General features: G+C 35.3%; 1 long non-coding RNA gene across 1 annotated transcript; it reads left to right on the top strand.

Annotated features, from left to right (window-relative positions):
• Nucleotides 1-4,217: 4,217 nt before the first annotated feature.
• On the top strand, nt 4,218-4,826 carry LOC113112243 (uncharacterized). Its single transcript, XR_003293405.1, has 2 exons — nt 4,218-4,303; nt 4,458-4,826. It is a non-coding gene; the product is annotated as an uncharacterized LOC113112243 (long non-coding RNA).
• The last annotated feature ends 1,891 nt before the right edge of the window (nt 4,827-6,717 follow it).

Below are 6,717 nucleotides of genomic sequence, written 5' to 3'. Positions count from 1 at the left end.
CAGTTTTGCTCCATTTTTGTGACGGTGTCCATACAGACAGTCTGAATTATCAATATTTGTCAATATAACTTGTATACACACACACACACACACACATACACACACACACACACACACACACACATATATATATATATATATAGGTGGTTCTCGATGAATTAGAATGTAGAGGAAAAGTTAATTATTTCAGTAATTCATCTCACATTGTTAAACTCATGTATTAAATAAATCCAATGCTCACAGACTGAAGTAGTTTAAGTCTTTGGTTCTTTTAATTGTGATGATTTTGGCTCACATTTAACAAAAACTGACCAATTAACTATCTCAACAAATTAGAATATATTGACATGCCAATCAGCTAATCAACTCAAAACACCTACAAAGCTTTCCTGAGCCTTCAAAATGGTATCTGACAATCGTTGACACCCTTCACGAGGAGTGTAAGTCATAAAAATGTATTGCCAATAAGCTGCCTGTTCACAGAGTGCTGTATCCAAGCATGTTAACAGAAAGTTGAGTGAAATGAAAAGGTGTGGAAGAAAAAGTAACATGATGCATTACTTTCAATAAAAAGTAACTATGTAATTAAATTAATTACATTTTTTAGGGAGTATACACATTATGGAAAGCATATAATATCTTAACACAGGACAAGAAAGCTCTATTATAGATATTTAGTCATATTTACAGCATTTTGCACAGCAATAATGCATTTTATTTGCTGCATCTCAATTTGAACCTTCTAGATTGAAGTACTTCATACCTTGGAAGATATCAAAGCATTCAGCATCTTTTATCATTTTTAATTATTATTATTATTATTATTAATTTATTTTATGAATGTACTCCTAACATTTGTATTTATTTTGTTACATTTATTATTTACTGTAAATTCTCTCTGTGGTTAAAATTTATGTCTTGATATGGTCTGTTGTATCTCTAATGTTATGCAAATTATAATCTAATCTGAGAGTTTGGTTTCACACTGTCAACATGAAATATTACTACAAATATTACCTTTGTCCTTGAGCTCTATACACTATAAGTGTGCACTTGTTCCAAAGGTTGTTTGCTTTTTTCCTCTGCACAAAATCTACACATTTCTGTGAATTTGAGATTAAAACATGTAAGTACTTTTTCCACTTATTATATAAAGCAGGAAAATGTTTCACCTGTTTCATATTAATCTTAATGTTTTCCTTTGCAGAATAAGCAAAATGTTAATACTTTAAACAGAATAAGACTGAGAGACCATAACAATTGCATTTTTTTATTTAGTACTGTAGTGAAAAAGCAGTTTCACATAAAGATGTTTATATAAAGTAAACCAAATTTTACTTAATTTACACAAACCAGTTCAAAATTTTACATACTCTTGAATTTTAGTATGTTGTGTTGTTGCATAGATGCTCAACAACTGTTGCATATTCTACAAGGGGTATGTAAACTTATGATAAGTCAAAACTTTCAAGTTCAAATTACTACTCTAATTTAGTAATGGTTTGTGAAACTGATCAAAATGTACTATTATTACTTTATTAAGGTTTTTTATTATTATTTCAAATAAATGCTGATATTTTGAGCTTTGTATTAAAAAAAAAATAATAATTTAAATAATAATAATAATAAAATAATTATTTCCCTAATAATATGAAGCAGCACAAATGTTTCTGATATTAATAACAAGAATAAATGCCTCTTCAGCAGCAAATCAGCATATTTGAATGATTTGTGAACCCTGAAGACTAGAATCATGGCTGCTGAAAATTCAGAAGAATATATTATACATATGAAAATGAGTGTATATATGTGCTTGTGAGATTTTCTCTGTCAGACTGTACATCACATAGATTGATCAGCGCTGCACAACATGGTAAAGTCATTTATATGTTTTTTTAAGAGCTTCTTAAAATAAATATTCCTGCGAATGCACACAATCCACCCATTAGAACACAACAAGAGCAAAATCCAGGGTTTTTTTTAGCCATGTATGTGTGCAAAATGCAATATTTGACATCACTAAGGGGGAAACAAGTCACATGACAGCCGCGTTTCGGACAAATAAATAGGCTACACATTTCATTCACACTGACAAGCTAAACCAACATATGTTATTATTACCGGGTCAGATCTCATTAATAAGTTATGTCTCTGACCAAAGAACAGGGAGAAAGACGAGAGAGAAATGAGCGCTTCATCAGCAATTTTTAAGAGCTTCCAAAAATAATATCACATCAAATGCACTAATCCACCCATTAGAACACAACAAGAGCAGAATTCAGGTGTTTTTGAGCTGTTTATGTGTGCAAAATGAAATATAATTTGACAGCGTGATACACCTTATGAATACTGGAAGGAAAAAAAGACAGCCTTTTAACCCTGGAGTCGATTAACGCATATACACGTTTTGAGTCATTTTCTCCTGATAACCCCAACAATTACTTAAATTACACTTTCAGTTTTAATCGTACAGATAAGAGCAATACATCAATCGAATCTGTAAAGGGTCTACTTTTTTTTTTTTTGGATACAAACATAATACCAACAAAACTTTGTGCACTTATAAAATAAAGATAACAAACAAGGTGTGCTGTCTGCAGCCTTTGTCTGCTCTGATCGTCATTTACAAACACGTCATTAAAATGAACTGTAACTCCATGAATACTCAACGAAGAGACATGAGAGATATATCTATAGAAAGCTTGACATGTCTACTTTTAAACTAAACTCAGTAGCGGTTTTAGGCACGGGCGAACCGGGCAGCCGCCCGGGGCGTCATTTTTTCGTGACACATTGGGGGCGGCAGCACGAGCAGATAAACAAAAAATCATCTGTGTCGCGAAGCGGTTTTTCGCCATTTATATCATTTCACTGTGTGTGGAATTGGCAAATTGGCGCTCCCTGCAGCTGCCGGCGCCCCTGCTTGCTGAAAATATCCACTGAAGCTTTGTGTTGTGAGAGAAGTGTAAGGGAGTGGGGCGAGAGGCGCGTGCGACATTTCACCTCTGGGTCTCTCTTAAATGGAACGGACAGGGCGGGGGTGGACGGGGACGGGGGATCCACACTAGTAATATAATTAATAATAGGCTAAAGTCAGTCACACACCTCGACTTTCTTCCAAATAACGCACATTTCATTCATAATGTTATAATACAGGCCTATAGTTCCTGCAAATGAAACAAGGTAATACAAAACGATTATGCAGTCATCAAGGTGAATTGGTTTAGTCTTGACTTCTGGTCCTGAGTGACAGGTGGAGGGTGGGAAATCTGTTGATTGTCGAGTGCCAAATAAACAGAGATGGAGAAGAAAAGGTCAAAGCCAGGTGCCCAATTTCGAAAAAAAAGAAAAGAAGAAGAGGAGAAACGAGCAACAGATAGGTATGCAACTATTGTCTCTGTATGATTACAGTATCCATTTCATGAATGAAGGGCTAATGTTAATTGGTGGTGGGTATAACTCTTTGTTAACCTTTTTGCTATGATGCTTGCTATGCTTATACAACAATAATTTGGTTTCAACTCAATCATGAGATCTAATTTATAATATTGTGCTTTGCAATAAAACTGTTAAAAGTTCAGTTATCATTTCCATCAGTTGGTTTAACATTAGGCCCTGTAAATAACCAAGGGCATTTTATTTGCTACACAGTATGCTAAGTATTGTTTCCTAAGTATAGTTTTACAAGTCATAACTAAAAGTGTGTCATGCGTATAATTTGAGGCAGTAACCTAATGGCACCTCCATGAAAGTTAGATTGATATACAAATTTTGGTTGAAAAATATCATGAAACCCAAAAAGTTTTTGTTTTTGCCTATACATATAATTTAAAGTCATTTTATTTTTTTAAACAACTGAGTCCCAGTGACCATAGCATAACGTGAATAAAATATATTTCAATGTATTTTTTTTTACTATTTGTTTCTATGCTCTAAACAATGTGATGACATGGGGGGAAAAATGAAATGAATAAATGTTTTTATTTTCCGGGTCTAGGAGGATATAGCGTGTAATGACAGACATTTAGTGTGTAAGAGCATGTTTATGTAACCCTTCTATTATGTTTTGAGTTAATTTGACCCTAGGCTGTTTTAGCTTTATAAAACATTATCCTATGGTCTTTTGATTTCAAATGAAGTTAAATTGCAATTTCAGGGGCACTTCTAAAATATTTTGGAGCATCCTCTGCCACTGGTCAGGATGAGCCAACCACCTCCTCCGCTACACATATGTCTCCACAAATATCTGATATTGAGGATGAAGACCTCTTTGCCTCTACTTCTACCCAGCATGAGCTTTCAGGTGTGCATATCGTGTGTGTGTGTATGTGTGTGTGTGTGGGCTACAAGACAACTGCAATTTAATGTAATTTTAATATTTCTGATAATTTATGAGTAGGACTGTGTTTTTTCACTGCTATGTGTTTTGAATAATATGTCAATATGCTGTCTGATAGAAATGCCTGGAGCTGAACCCCCACTGAGCCCCACTGGCCCTCACATCTGACTGACTGGATTCGGACTGAGCTGGTTCACAGAGGACCAAGTAAAGTGCCACCTGGCTTTGTTTTCCGTAGGAATGAGAGTAATGGGAGAAGTTGCCACCACTAATATTTTAATAAGACATTAGTAAGTGGTGAAAAGATGGCAAGAAGTTGGCTGATTTCTTCAATTAAGAACAACAGCCTCTTTTGCTTCTGCTGCAAATTGTTCTCCAAGAGGAACATCAATTTAACAAGTGCAGGAATGGCAAATTGGAAACATGCATGCAATGATCTCACATCATATGAAAACAGTTGTTATAATAAAATATTGCTGTTTGTGCAGAACTTTGTTTGCTAGTTTTTTTTGTGTGTGTGTTGCGGGGGGGGGGGGGGGGTTTGGGGGGCGCTCGAAAGGGGTCTCGCCCAGGGTGTATTTCAATGTAGAACCGCCACTGACTAAACTAGTGCTGCCGAACAAATATTCTGTGATAAAGTAATCCATATCAAAACAATGCGATGTCCTTTTTGTTACAGTATTTTGTAATGAAACAGGACTTTTTGTTTAGCTCTTGACTCGCCGAAGTATACTATATATAGTGTCCCTTCTTTAATTTTTCAGTAATGTGTGATAACTTAAATATGCTGTCAGTATTGTTAAAATAAGATCAAATTGAATGGTATTAAGAGATTATGGTTTTTGCATGACTTATTTCGCATTCAGCTAGACAACCCTGTCTTAGCTGTTCTTATTAAAAAAAGAAAACAGCAAGGGACCATGGAAAAAGACTGTTGCAGGTGTATTTTTTATGGTATTATTATTTTTATTTTTTTGCAGCAGGGCAACTCAAGAATGTTGAGCACACAAGTACTGTGGCTCTTTTGCCCCATGGCCAAGACGGCCAAGCCAACATCAAAGTTAGTTCACTAACTTTTAATTCTAGTTATTATTTGATTTCAGTATGTTCAGTATGTACACCAATCCATTTGACCGTTTTTTTTTTTTTTTTTTTTTTTGGAATGATTAAATCAAATTTCTAGATAAAATATAGATTTTAAAAAATCGGAGAGACTTAAAATTAGTACAAAGAGATCGCATATATAATAAAAGATTTTCTCCTTATGATCATTTCTGGCATATTTTCACTTGTTAGTGACTGGGTTTACATATAGTTTATTTCCAATACTGCAGTGTTTATATGCCATTTTATTGTGATTTAACATCAGCATGTGCCACACATTTTACTATTATGATTCCTGGGATTTTTAATAAAAACTTTTTAATAAAATAAATGTATAAATTACAATAAGCTATATTTTGAGTACGTTTTACACAATGTCAATCTCCGACACAACAATAAGAGCAACACAGGGCAGGCGAGAGGTACAGCATTCTGGAAATCAGGGGCGGACTGGCCATCTGTGTGATCTGGGATCTGGAGAATCACAGAACGGCCGGTACTCCAGGACGGCCTGCGGGCCGGCCCACCACCCACCACACGCAGTCATCCCCCCCCTTTTTTTTCTCCGCTAATCTGTTTTACACCCCAGTACTGTAGGTGGCAGCAATACACCTTTAAGTTGGATGCCAGCTGCACTGGCCTTGGCTGCCAAGTAAGAAGAATAAGAAGTGGAAGAGTAATAAGACATGAACAGCAAAGACGTTAACATTAGATAGAAGAATCATAGAAACAAACAAACAATATGCATAACGCGGCCGCGGGTAAAAAAAAAAAAAACGGAAAAAGGGTGGGGCTGAGAAGGCGAGAGAGAGAGAGAAAAAAGCGGAATTTAGATACTGAAGCCGCTAAATGTCCCAAACTAACTGAAATATATAGAAATATTTTCCAGCAGCATCACCTCGCAGTTAAATATTAGCAGCAGTGAAGAAGTGAGCCAGACAGCTATGAAGCAACATACCACCTGTGATGATGAGGAACAGAAAGATGAGCGGGTTCCACAGGCAGATCCAGATCCATGCATGGAACATGAGAGGAGAAAGAGAGGTACTTGCTAGGGATGATGTTAGGAAGTGATATTCAGGTTGCTACATTTTTAATGATTACAGTAGTTAAAACAGCTAAATTTCAACATTTTAGCTGTAAAATGTCACATGCAGTAGCTAATATGCTTACAAACTTTGAAGATTTTGAATACAGAAGTTACATTTGTAATGGTGTATTTTCATTTAGATGTGGTATTATTATGTGCAGTAAGATTAATTAATTACTGCATA

This window comes from Carassius auratus, chromosome 12 (genome assembly GCF_003368295.1).
Source record: "Carassius auratus strain Wakin chromosome 12, ASM336829v1, whole genome shotgun sequence".
NCBI lineage: Eukaryota > Metazoa > Chordata > Actinopteri > Cypriniformes > Cyprinidae > Carassius > Carassius auratus.
This window is presented reverse-complemented; position numbering and strand designations above follow the sequence as displayed.